This window comes from Lampetra fluviatilis, chromosome 34 (genome assembly GCF_964198595.1).
Source record: "Lampetra fluviatilis chromosome 34, kcLamFluv1.1, whole genome shotgun sequence".
NCBI classification, from domain to species: domain Eukaryota; kingdom Metazoa; phylum Chordata; class Hyperoartia; order Petromyzontiformes; family Petromyzontidae; genus Lampetra; species Lampetra fluviatilis.
Genome location: NC_136308.1, coordinates 11,537,305 through 11,550,333, shown reverse-complemented (window position 1 = coordinate 11,550,333; position 13,029 = coordinate 11,537,305).

The following is a 13,029-nucleotide window of genomic DNA, read 5'->3' as shown; positions in this document are numbered from 1 at the left end:
GAGAAGAGCTAATGAGGTAGTGAGCCTTTGAGAGAGAAACGGAGCGAGGTTAAGGGGGGGGGGACTGCTTAATGTATAGGGGCAGTGTTGAGTCTATGGACAGTGTTGAGTCTATGGGCAGTGTTGAGTCTATGGGCAGTGTTGAGTCTATGGACAGTGTTGAGTCTATGGGCAGTGTTGAGTCTATGGACAGTGTTGAGTCTATGGGCAGTGTTGAGTCTATGGTGCAGTGTTGAGTCTATGGGCAGTGTTGAGTCTATGGGCAGTGTTGAGTCTATGGGCAGTGTTGAGTCTATGGGAGTGTTGAGTCTATGGGCAGTGTTGAGTCTATGGGCAGTGTTGAATCTATGGTGCAGTGTTGAGTCTATGGGCAGTGTTGAGTCTATGGGCAGTGTTGAGTCTATGGACAGTGTTGAGTCTATGGGCAGTGTTGAGTCTATGGGCAGTGTTGAGTCTATGGGCAGTGTTGAGTCTATGGGCAGTGTTGAGTTTATGGGCAGTGTTGAGTCTATGGGCAGTGTTGAGTTTATGGGCAGTGTTGAGTCTTTGGGCAGTGTTGAGTCTATGGGCAGTGTTGAGTCTATGGGAGTGTTGAGTCTATGGGCAGTGTTGAGTCTATGGGCAGTGTTGAGTCTATGGGCAGTGTTGAGTCTATGGACAGTGTTGAGTCTATGGGCAGTGTTGAGCCTATGGTGCAGTGTTGAGTCTATGGGCAGTGCTGAGTCTATGGGCAGTGTTGAGTTTATGGACAGTGTTGAGTCTATGGGCAGTGTTGAGTCTATGGGCAGTGTTGAGTCTATGGGCAGTGTTGAGTCTATGGGCAGTGTTGAGTCTATGGGTAGTGTTGAGTCTATGGGCAGTGTTGAGTCTATGGGTAGTGTTGAGTCTATGGGCAGTGTTGAGTCTATGGGCAGTGTTGAGTTCATGGACAGTGTTGAGTCTATGGGCAGTGTTGAGTTTATGGGCAGTGTTGAGTCTATGGGCAGTGTTGAGTCTATGGGCAGTGTTGAGTCTATGGGTAGTGTTGAGTCTATGGGCATTGTTGAGTCTATGGGCAGTGTTGAGTCTATGGGCAGTGTTGAGTTTATGGGCAGTGTTGAGTCTATGGACAGTGTTGAGTTTATGGGCAGTGTTGAGTCTATGGGCAGTGTTGAGTCTATGGGCAGTGTTGAGTCTATGGGTAGTGTTGAGTCTATGGGCAGTGTTGAGTTTATGGGTAGTGTTGATTCTATGGGTAGTGTTGAGTCTATGGGCAGTGTTGAGTTTATGGGCAGTGTTGATTCTATGGGTAGTGTTGAGTCTATGGGCAGTGTTGAGTTTATGGGCAGTGTTGATTATATGGGCAGTGTTGAGTCTATGGGTAGTGTTGAGTCTATGGGCAGTGTTGAGTTCATGGACAGTGTTGAGTCTATGGGCAGTGTTGAGTTTATGGGCAGTGTTGAGTCTATGGGCAGTGTTGAGTCTATGGGTAGTGTTGAGTCTATGGGCATTGTTGAGTCTATGGGCAGTGTTGAGTTTATGGGCAGTGTTGAGTCTATGGACAGTGTTGAGTCTATGGGCAGTGTTGAGTTTATGGGCAGTGTTGAGTCTATGGGCAGTGTTGAGTCTATGGGTAGTGTTGAGTCTATGGGCATTGTTGAGTCTATGGGTAGTGTTGAGTCTATGGGCAGTGTTGAGTTCATGGACAGTGTTGAGTCTATGGGCAGTGTTGAGTTTATGGGCAGTGTTGAGTCTATGGGCAGTGTTGAGTCTATGGGTAGTGTTGAGTCTATGGGCATTGTTGAGTCTATGGGCAGTGTTGAGTTTATGGGCAGTGTTGAGTCTATGGACAGTGTTGAGTTTATGGGCAGTGTTGAGTCTATGGGCAGTGTTGAGTCTATGGGCAGTGTTGAGTCTATGGGTAGTGTTGAGTCTATGGGCAGTGTTGAGTTTATGGGCAGTTCTTCCTCAATGGGAACGTGAGGAGTGTGTCTGTGCGGAGCGGTGGCGCAGTGGTTAGCGCTCCGCGCTAACGGACACCCGGCGAGCCGATTTCGATTTCCGCTCGCAGCCAACATCGTTGACGAATATTCGAATCGGGCCTGGACTTCCACCCCGGTTGATTCAGCCTCAAATGATGAGTACCTGGTACGGTGTTGCAAACATCACCACGAGGGAGACGAAGGCGGCCGGGCGTGGTGTTGACCACCCACTCCCTCGTGGACCTTGTTGACCTTCATGGGTGCTACTCGCTCACGGGACTTGCCCCGGCAGTCTGTGGAGTCTTTGTGTGTCGGAGACGGTGAGAGGGCCATGCACATGGAGGTGAAGGGACGAGGAGCAGGGTGACCTCGAGATCAAGGTGACCTGGGGATGAGTCAGTGCGCAAGACCTGCCTCTGTGTGACTGTGTGTGACTGTGTGTGTGACTGTGTGTGACTGTGTGCGTGTGTGACTGTGTGTGACTGTGCGTGTGTGACTGTGTGTGTGTGTGTGCGTGTGTGACTGTGTGTGACTGTGCGTGTGTGACTGTGTGTGTGTGTGGGGCGACCCGGGTTCGATTCCCGCTCACGGTCAACGCCAGTGACGATTATCTGAACGGTACTGGGCCTCCCCTAGGTCGACTCAGCCTCAAATGAGTACCTGGTGCGGCGTGTAAACATCGCCACTGGGGAAACAAAGGCGGTCGGACGTGGTGCTGGTCACCCACACCCTCGTGTACCCTTCCGACCTTCATAGGTGCTCGCAAACAACACTTGCTCCTACAGTCTGTTAAGGCTACACGGGGGATCTTGTGTGTGTGTGTGTGCGGGGTCTGACTGCGTGTCTGTGTCTCTGTACGTGTGTCTCTGTACGTGTGTCTGTGTCTATCTGTGCGTGTGTGTCTGTGCGGGGTCTGACTGTGTGTGTGTGTCTCTGTACGTGTGTGTCTGTGTCTATCTGTGCGTGTGTGTCTGTGCGGGGTCTGACTGTGTGTGTGTCTCTGTACGTGTGTGTCTGTGTCTATCTGTGTGTGTGTGTGTGTCTGTGCGGGGTCTGACTGTGTGTCTGTGTCTATCTGTGCGTGTGTGTCTGTGCGGGGTCTGACTGTGTGTGTGTCTCTGTACGTGTGTGTCTGTGTCTATCTGTGTGTGTGTGTCTGTGCGGGGTCTGACTGTGTGTGTGTGTGTCTGTACGCCTGTGTCTATCTGTGCGTGTGTCAGTGTGTGTGTGTCTGTACGTGCATTACGAACCCGGTGACACGAGTTCGATTCCCACTCACGGCAAACACCAGTGATCATTATCTTAACCGGTCCTGGGCCTCCCTTAGGTCGACTCAATGCGGTGTATATACATCACCACGAGGGAGACAAAGGCGGCCGGGCGTGGTGTTTTAGTTTAGTTTTAGTTTCATTTATTTGGTATAGCGCTGTGAGCCATTCGGCTCTTCAATCGGGTGCAACCGCAACACCCACCCCCTAGTGTCGGCCTTCATAGATGCTCCTCGCTAACAGCACTTGCCCCAACAGTCTATTAAGGCTATACGGGGGATCTTTGTCTTTTTGTCTGTTCGTGTCTGTCTCTGTTGTGTGCCGGGCGTGGTGCTGGCCTCCCTGTGCCCTGCCGACCTTCATCGGCGCTCCTACTCGCTAACAGCACTTGCCCCTCAGCACTCTATCAAGGCTATACGGGGAGTCTTTGTCTGTGTTTTGTTGTGAGGGAAGTCGGTGAGGCGGGGGGGGGCTGGCCACGTGTGCACACTCTCATCTCACGATCTCCGTCTCATAGCTCTCATCTCTCTCATCTCTCTCTTCCTTCAAAAGTCAGTCTTCTCCCTCCCCGAGAGCGCGCCCAGAGACACGGAGCTTTAATAAATCCGCCCGAGCCGGGCACGCGTGGCCAGAGGTGACGCAATTAAAGCGCTACAACACCAAACACAAAAAAAATGCCCTTCTTCCGCTCTTACATTTTTAAACACCAACTCCGACGTCGCCTGACCCCTGCGAGATTAATCTCGCAGGGGTCAGGCGACGTCTCGCAGGGGTCTCTCCGCCCCCTAAAATACCCCGAGCGCGGCGCCCCTCCAGCCGCGACCCCCCCCCCCCCCCCCCGGTCGCCCACGCCATTCCTGAGTCCCATGGAAGTTTACGGCCGTGAGAGTTCATCTCGCCGCTCGACGTCCTCCACGGCGCCGCTCTGCCGCGTCCGATTACCCCCCTCCCCTTCCCCCATCTGCTCCGCAAAAAGCCGCGGCTCCTGTGCCCCCCCCCTTGCTCCAAGCCGCTCCCTCCGACTCCCCCTCCTCCTGCTGCTGCCGCTATCCCTGCTGCTGCTGATCCTGCTGCTGCTGCCGCTGCTATCCCTGCTGCTGCTGCTCCTGCTGCTGCTGCCCCTGCTGTTGCTATCCCTGCTGCTGCTGCTGTTATCCCTGCTGCTGCTACCCCTGCTGCTGCTGCTGCTCCTGCTGCTGCTCCCCCTGCTGCTGCTGTTATCCCTCTCCTCCCTCTTCTCCTAATCACTCAGTGGCACCATGGTCGTGGCGTCTCACGTCTCGCTGGGGGCGGCTCATAAGCCCCATTATACACATCATCGATTTCAATCGGCGCACAATTCCTGACAGGGTCTTTCAATATAATACTTCTCTCCCTGTGTGTGCGCGCGATCTCTCTCCCCCTCTCTCTCTCGCTTCCTTTAGCCTCCCCGTACCCTCTCCGATTCATCCTCTCACCTATCCACTCGTTCGCTCTCTCCCATCTCCCCTGTCCCATCCCTCCCCCCGTCTCCCATCTCCAATCCCTCTCTCCTATCGTCTCACTCTCCCTCCCCCGCCACCCATCTCTTTATCTCTCTCTCTCTCTCATCTCCCCGAGCGCCGTCACGCTGCCTCTCTCCATAACACGCGGCGGCACAGGAGCCCGTGATTAACGCCTCCTCCGCCAGCTCACCTCCTCACCTCCCTACCCTCGCTGCCCTCCATCTCTTCTATCCCTCCACCTCCCCCGCAATGCCCCCTCCCCTGCCCCCCCTCCCCTCCCCCCCGCGGTGCGATGTTAAACGCACGACGCGCGGTGGTGCAGGGTGCGTAATTGGGACGTAACTCTGAGCGTGTCGTCCCATCCGGTGATTTAGTCTCCGAGCCCCCTGCATCTCCGCTCGTGAATATTCACGGCGAGCAGCCAGACCTCAGAAGCAGAATATTTATTCGCACCGGAGGAATCCGATGAGCCACGGAGATCTTTTCATTTTTTTCCACCCCCCCCCCCCGCCCCCCATCAGACGTCCAGATCTCGCGCGATCTTCACCGATCGGCCGCGATCGGTCCCACTGCTGGGTTAAGGCCTCCACCTCCTCCACCTCCTCCACCACCACCTACTCCACCACCTCCTCCACCTCCTCCACATCCTCCACCTCCACCATCTCCTCCACCACCTCCTCCACCTCCTCCACATCCTCCACCTCCACCACCACCATCTCCTCCACCACCTCCACCACCTCCTCCACCTCCTCCACCTCCTCCACCTCCTCCACCACCACCTTCTCCACCTCCTCCACCTCCTCCACCCTCCTCTGCAAGCCGCCACTTTACACGATCTCGCGATGATGCGACGGAACCCAACCCTAAGCAGCTCTCTGCGTGCCAGCTGATCTAATGCCCTCCTCACTCCAACTTCTGGCGCGTCCTGCCCAAGACCCCCACTCACTCACGTCGGACGATGTCGCTCTTTCACCTGCAGCCCACCGGTCTCTCTCTCTGCCTCTCTGTGTCTCTCTCTGTCTCTCACTGTCTCTGTGTCGCTCACTGTCTCTGTGTGTCTGTGTCTCTCTCTGTCTCTCACTCTGTCTCTGTCTCTCACTGTATGTGTGTATCTCTGTCTCTGTGTGTCTGTGTCTCCCTCTGTCTCTCACTCTCTCTCCTTTTTTTACGATCAGTGGAAACAAGAAGATGCTCGGTGTAGTCGGCACTTTGCTTCGTTCATCATTTCGTATTTTTTTTACTTTGCTTTATGTACCCCCCCCCCTCTCGCTCACTCTCTCGCTCTCTCTCGTTATGGCGGTGTACAGAACGAGAAAAAAAGATGCTGGAGGGTGACACTGACGGCTGCTCTGTGCTTCCAGTGTTCAGAGGCCTGCTTAAGGCGCGGCTCCGGCTGGAGCACGCCATGTACCACACACATATTGGTGATGTGCAGCGCGTCTTCTTCAAACGCTGGGGAGCCGGACAAGCCCCTCTCTGTACCAGCGTGGATGGCACCCTCGTGTTCACCTTCTGAAGCGCTCGCTCGTCACCGTGGCGTGCGCGATGACACCACAACCACGTCACTTTTCTCTATTGTGCACGATGCATTTGGTGCCACAGCGCGTCGATTTGTAGCGTTTATTTCCATTGGTTGCTGGTGACTTTGTGTATTTCATATTGAAATCGCCTCCAGTGCTTTTTGCTGCTGGCGGAAATAAAAGTTCTTTCAAAGTCAAAAAGTCTCGTTCTGCACGCAGCCCTTCTCGCAGTCCGACGGCCTCCGTCGGGTAGCTCATATCAGCATGCAGAGCTCCACGTCATCTACCACCGAGCACACGGCCTCCTCCAGCGCCCACTGCTCCTTGAAGGCCGGCACGGCGTGGGTCAGCCGCGCATGGCGGAACTCCAGCCACACCCTGGCTACGACCAGAGCGCGGAAGATGCCCAGGCTGCTGGCTGGACGTTTCCCCTCCACGGCCACCTTCCTCGCCCTGTATATGGCGAGGAAGGCATAGTCGGCGAGCACGTTGACCAGCCCCTGAAGATGTTGGGATCCGTCGCCCTTTTGGTATCCAAAGATGAGGACCGTCGGGGAGAAGTGGAGGCTGAACCTTAGGAGGATGTTTCTCAGGACCTTGAACAACAAGTCCAGGCTCTTGCACTCCACGTATTGGTGCGCCACCGTCTCCACTGTCTCTGTGTGTCTGTGTCTCTGTGTGTCTGTCTCTGTCTCTCTCTCTCACTGTCTCTGTGTCTCTCTCACTGTTGCTGTCTCTCACTGTCTCTGTGTGTCTGTGTCTCTCTGTCTTTGTGTGTCTGTGTCTCTATGTGTCTGTCTGTGTGTCTCTCTCACTGTCTGTGTCTCTCTGTCTCTGTGTGTCTGTGTCTCTCTGTCTCTGTGTGTCTGTCTCTCACTGTCTCTGTGTGTCTGTGTCTCTCTGTCTGTGTCTGTCTCTCACTGCCTCTGTGTGTGTCTCTCTGTCTCTGTGTGTCTCTCTGTCTCTGTGTGTCTGTGTCTCTCTGTCTGTGTCTCTGTCTGTGTCTCTCTCTCTCTCTCCGCCAGTGTCATTGCGAGCAAGCCTCTCGCCATGCCGCTTTGCGCCTTTCGTAGTTTTTTTTGTGTTTGTTACGAAAATTTCCTCCGCGATCGGCCCGTGGGGTCGCCACAGACAGCACGCCCCGGTCCAGCCACGATTCATATCCACGTTACTATGAGTATCTGTTAAATATAAATATGTGTGTGTGTGTGTGTATCGAGTGAGTGTGTGACGAGACGCAATTGTGTTTAAGCGTGGTATGAATCCTAATCGTATTATGTGCGCTTCATAAAATGCATAACGCAACAGCGAGTAACACACACATCACACTCTCAACACGCACAGCGGTGAGGACATCGGTTCGATTCCATCTCCCGGCACGGCAGGATTTAGAAGTATCGGAGATCCCCTGGCGGCCTTAATAGGTGCTCGCCAACAGCACTTGCCCCTGCGGTCTGGCAAAGGCGATGCGTTGGGGATCCTTGCACTTATCTTTGTCCGCGCGCACTTACCACGCCTAATTTCCCCAGAGCTCCACGCGGATTTCACCTTTTCCTTTTAATTTACATCAAATGTGGTCCGCCTGGGGCCTCCAAGACTCACGCGTTTAACCTCCCCCTCACCCCCTCCCCTCCTCGCCCCCCTCACCCCCTCCCCTCCTCGTCCCCCCTCACCCCTCCCCTCCTCGCCCCCCCACCCCCTCCCCTCCTCGTCCCCCCACCCCCTCCCCTCCTCGTCCCCCCCACCCCCTCCCCTCCTCGTCCCCCCACCCACTCCCCTCCGCCTGCCATCTCCCTCCCACTCCAACATCCCCATCCGTCCGTCCCTCCCTTCCCTGCCTCACCCACTCACTTGCGTCCTCATCCGTTCACTCGCTCGCACACTCACCGACTCTCTCTATCCCACTCACTCACTCATCCTTTGCTCACTCAATATTCCACTCTCTCTCACACGCACGCACTCACGTGCTAATTATGGTGCTTTTGTAATGTTGGTGACCCATGTGGCTCTTACAAACGACACTCCACCCTTGTGCCTATTGAGCTACCAGCTGGTGACACGACATCAACTTGATCGCTTGCGACTTTCACGGGAGCGCACAGAGTATTGCCAATACTGTGATGTACGTTGACCACCCACACTCACCCCACACACTCACACACTCACTCACTCACACACTCACTCAGCCACTCACTCACCTATACACCTACTCACCCACTCACTCACCCATACACTCACTCACCCACACACTCACTCACCAACTCACTTACCCATACACTCACTGACCCACGCACTCACCCACACACTCACTTACCCACTCACTCACCCACACACTCACACACTCACTCACCCACTCAACAACAACACACAGGCGTCATGGTGACGTCACCATGACGCCTGTGCCAGGCCATGTGCACCTTGAGGCCACGTGAAGTGTCGAACGCCCGCTGGCAGGAGGTCACGGGGCAAACCCAGCAGGTGCCACGGGTCGACTGACTGAGATGACGGAGATGACTGGCTTGGCTAATGCACCACCTGTGCCCCCTAATGTGCCAACTTGCTGTGCTTTAGCCACCCGGTACTCCGCTCGTTGTTGTGAGCGTCGCTCCTCCGCCCTCTGTTGTTGTTGGAGGGCGACTGCCTCCAACTGCCCAGTAGAGTCCTTCACTAGCCTCTTCCACAGAGGCCGATTTTGACACCGCTGGTACCAGTCATCGGCAAGTCCACTCAGCTCCACGTCCTCCTGTACCACATCACTCCATCTCTTCTCTAGCCAGTGCTGCGCCCTTTTAGCTCTCTCTATCCGGCCGAACAATAGCTGTTTAGGCATGCGGTGGCTGGGCATGCGGGCTACATGACCCAGCCAACGCAGCCTTGCCTGCCGGAGGAGCTCACCGATTGGACTTTGCCCAGATCTTTCAAGGATTTGTGAGCTCCTCACACAATCCAGCCCGGTTAAACCCAGGATGGATCGTAGGCAGGCCAGCCTAAATGTTTCTAACCGGCGAAGATGTTCCATTAGGGGGGTCCACGTTTCGCAAGCGTACAGAAGGGAGGGAATGGCCGTGGCCGAGAAGACCTGAAGCTTTTCGTGCGGAGTGACAGACCAGGTAGCTTCCACACAACGTTACGCAACCGATGAAAATACATTGCCGCTCGACTGATTCGGAGTGAAACCTCTGCTGTTAAACCGGAGCCGGTCATGAGCACACTACCCAGGTATAGGACACTCTCCACTCTCTCCACAAATGCCCCATAACCGATTGGGAGTTGTGGGGGTGGAGTGTCCGATGGTACAAAATACCAAGGCAGGTGCTTAGTTTTGGTGGGGCTGATGGTAAGGCCCCACCTCTTAGTGGCACGGACCAGTTTTAGCAGCAGCGTCTCCAACTCGTCCTCTGAATGAGCAGCAATTGCCAAATCATCGGCATACATAACGTGGTTGACCAATAGGGAACCATTCCTTGACCGCACCCCGGCATCGATCAACCTCCCATTATAGCTGTACCAAATGGAAATTCGCCCGGTACAGCTATTGAAGGCTTCACGAACTACGTGGTCAAAATATATGTTAAATAATGTGGGAGCCAGAGGACATCCCTGCCGCACCCCAAGGTGAACAGGGAATGGCTCCGACTCCCGGCCACGTAGTTTACCCGGGCCAGCTCACCATCATGAAGGTCCTAAATGATCGTGAGCAGAGGGTCAGGGACTCCGAAAGCACGAAGAACAGCCCAGAGCCCAGGCCTACTGATGGTATCATAGGCCTTGACGAGGTCAATAAAGCAGAGATGTCGGTCTTGTTGGAATTCCATACACCTCTGCTGTAGCAGACGGACAGAAAATATGGCATCTGTGCAGAGGCTTGCGGAACCCGCAAGAGGCTTGCGGGTTCCGCAAGCCTCTCCTCAGCGTGCCTAGCAAGGCGATGTTGAATAATCCTTGCCAGGACCTTTCCCGGCACACTGAGGAGTGAGATGCCCCTGTAGTTGTTACAGTCTGTGCGGTCCCCCTTCTTAAAGACGGGGACCACCAGGGCATCCTTCCAGTCCTGCGGAACCCGTCCAGTGGTCCAGACTGTTGTAATGATGTCACACACTCACACACTCACTCACCCACTCACTCACTCGCTCACCCTATCACTCTCCCTCTCACTCACTCATGCACTCACTCAATTCATCGACTCTCTCATTCACTCACCATCTCAATCAATCCGCGCGTAGACTCCTCTGATCGGATAGCAGCAGCAGCTGCTTGGAATGACACCGTGCGACAGAAGGAGGAGGAGACTCGCACGTCTCGTAGACGTCGCATCGATTGTTCAAGTAACGTGGACGCGGGCAGCACGCGTCGCTGGACGGGTTGATGGATGGGCCTGCGGTCAAGCCTAACAGCGGAGTGGCAGCTAAAGGGAGAGAGAGCACGCCAGAGAGAGGGAGAGAGAGCACTGCACACAGAGAAAAAAAAAGGGGAGAGTAAAAATAATAAAAAATAAAATAAATAGAAAAGAAAAAAGAACGGAAAAAACAGAAATAGATCAAATAGATTTTAAAAAAGAAAAGAAAAAAACATACAAAAAGAAGAAGAAAAAATGAAACAAAAACATTAAATATAAATAAGTAAAACAGTAAATAGAATTTTTTTTTTAAATAAGCAAGAAAAAAGAGAGAAAAGAAAAGAAAAATAGAATAAAAAAACAGAAAAGATGAACAAAAAAAAGAAATGAAAATAACAAGAAACTACAGGAGAGAGAGAGAGAGCACGCCACACAGAGAGAGGGCTCGCCAGAGAGAGAGAGAGGCAGCGAGAGGCCTACCACCACCATGGGGATGGAGCGATCCATGCAGCTCGCGTGTCGAGTGCATTGTTCCATCGCAAGACGCTGAGAGACACCGTGCAGAGTGATGGAGACCTTCATCCAGCAGCGGATATACCTTGGCTCCTGATGATGATGATTTGATATCCACTTTTTTTACTTCGTCTCTCACGCACGCAGCCGTGATCCGGAGTTTTGGAGTGCAAGGGGGGAGGGGGGGAGCGGAGGGGGTTGGCGGAGCACGCAGAGAAGCGCTCAGATTCCCAGCACGCGGCGCGATGTCGCTCAGGCGACGCCGCGTGGCGGGGAGAGTGCCGTGGCCGACCCCGTCTGTGCGGCCCCGACAACCTCGACCGGGCCACCAACCCCCCAGCCCCCCCCAATCCCAGGCCCCCCACCCCGAGCCGCCCCCCCCCCCTCCTGCCCACGCGGCGCCGATCACTTTGGCGAGCGTCGTGTCGTCTCGTTAGCGTGCGCATCGCGCTGACGTCTCAATCAAAGTTAGGATCCTGGACCAGACGTGCTCACGTCTGGTTGTGTTATTCCTCAAAGTAATTTAATGTTGTCTGATTAGCTGATTTGCATTCGCTAATTACCGCTAATTATCTCGCGCGCGCGCACGTGGTCTGATCTGCAGAGCGGGTCACGGTTTTTGTTTGTCGCTTGGCTCGTGATGCGACCCCGCCGGGTCCCCGCCGGGTCTGGCTCTGCAGCACGTGGCTTTTGGTTTAACTACGCAACATTCGGAACCCCCGCAGACATCAGGAGAAGCAGCATCAACAGCAGCAACAGCATCAACAGCAGCAGCAGCAGCATTAACAGCAGAAGCGTCAAATCAACATTCCTACCGACATACGCCTCTCAATCATCATCAGTAGCAGCATCAGCATCATTCCACCTTTCAAGTGCCTTCGTCGGCGCTGCTGCTACTCGCTAACAGCACTTGCCCCAGCAGTCTGTCAAAGGCTACACGGGGGCTTTTTGTCACTGTGAATGTCTGTGGCCTGCTGCTGATGCTGCTGCTGCTGCTTGATGCAGCCACGTGGCATGAGTGGCAGATGCAATAATTTGCGCTCACATCTCGATCTCTTACCCCTGCCGCTATCTCCGCCGGGGGGTGGGGGAGGGGGGAGCTGTCAATCAGAACCCCCTCGGACACTCCCCTCTGCCGGGGCCCCTGTCACCCAGACGGTCCCTCGCGAAGCCCCGCCCACCAGCACCACCACCAGCACCACCCTCGCCATCACCCCCACCACCTCCACCACCATCCCCACCACCACCGGTCCTGCGCCTCCCCTAGGTCGACTCAGCCTTAATCGAGTACCTGGTGCGGTGTGCAGTAAACATGACCACGAGGGAGACAAAGGCGGCCGGGCGCGGCGCTGAGCACGCAGCCGCTCGTGCGCCGTGCCGCCCTTCGTCGATGCGACTCGCGAACAGCAACTTGGACCCCCCCTGCCACCCTCGCCACCGTCTCAACGACACCTCTCACCTCGAAGGAGTTTGGTTGTGGTGGTAGGGGTGGTGGTAGGGGTGATGGTAGGGGTGATGGTGGTGGTAATGGTAGAAGTGGTGGTAGTTGTGGTCGTGGTGATAGTAAGGGAAGTGGCGGTAGTGGTGGTGGTAATAGTGGTATTAGTAGTAGTGCTGGTAGTGGTGGTGATAGTAGTGGTGGTATAGTGGTGGTAGTAGTAGTGGTGGTAGTAGTAGTGGTGGTAGTAGTGGTGGTAGTGGTGGTGGTAGTAGTAGTACTGGTGGTATTAGTGGTGGTAGTAGTGGTGGTGTTAGTAGTTAGTAGTGGTAGTGGTGGTAGTAGTGGTAGTAGTAGTAGTGGTGGTAGTAGTGGTGGTAGTAGTAGTGGTGGCGTTAGTAGTGTTAGTAGTGGTAGTAGTGGTAGTAGTGGTGGTAGTGGTGGTAGTGGTGGTAGTAGTGGTGTTAGTAGCAGTCGTGGTGTTAGTAGTAGTGGTGGTAGTAGTTGTT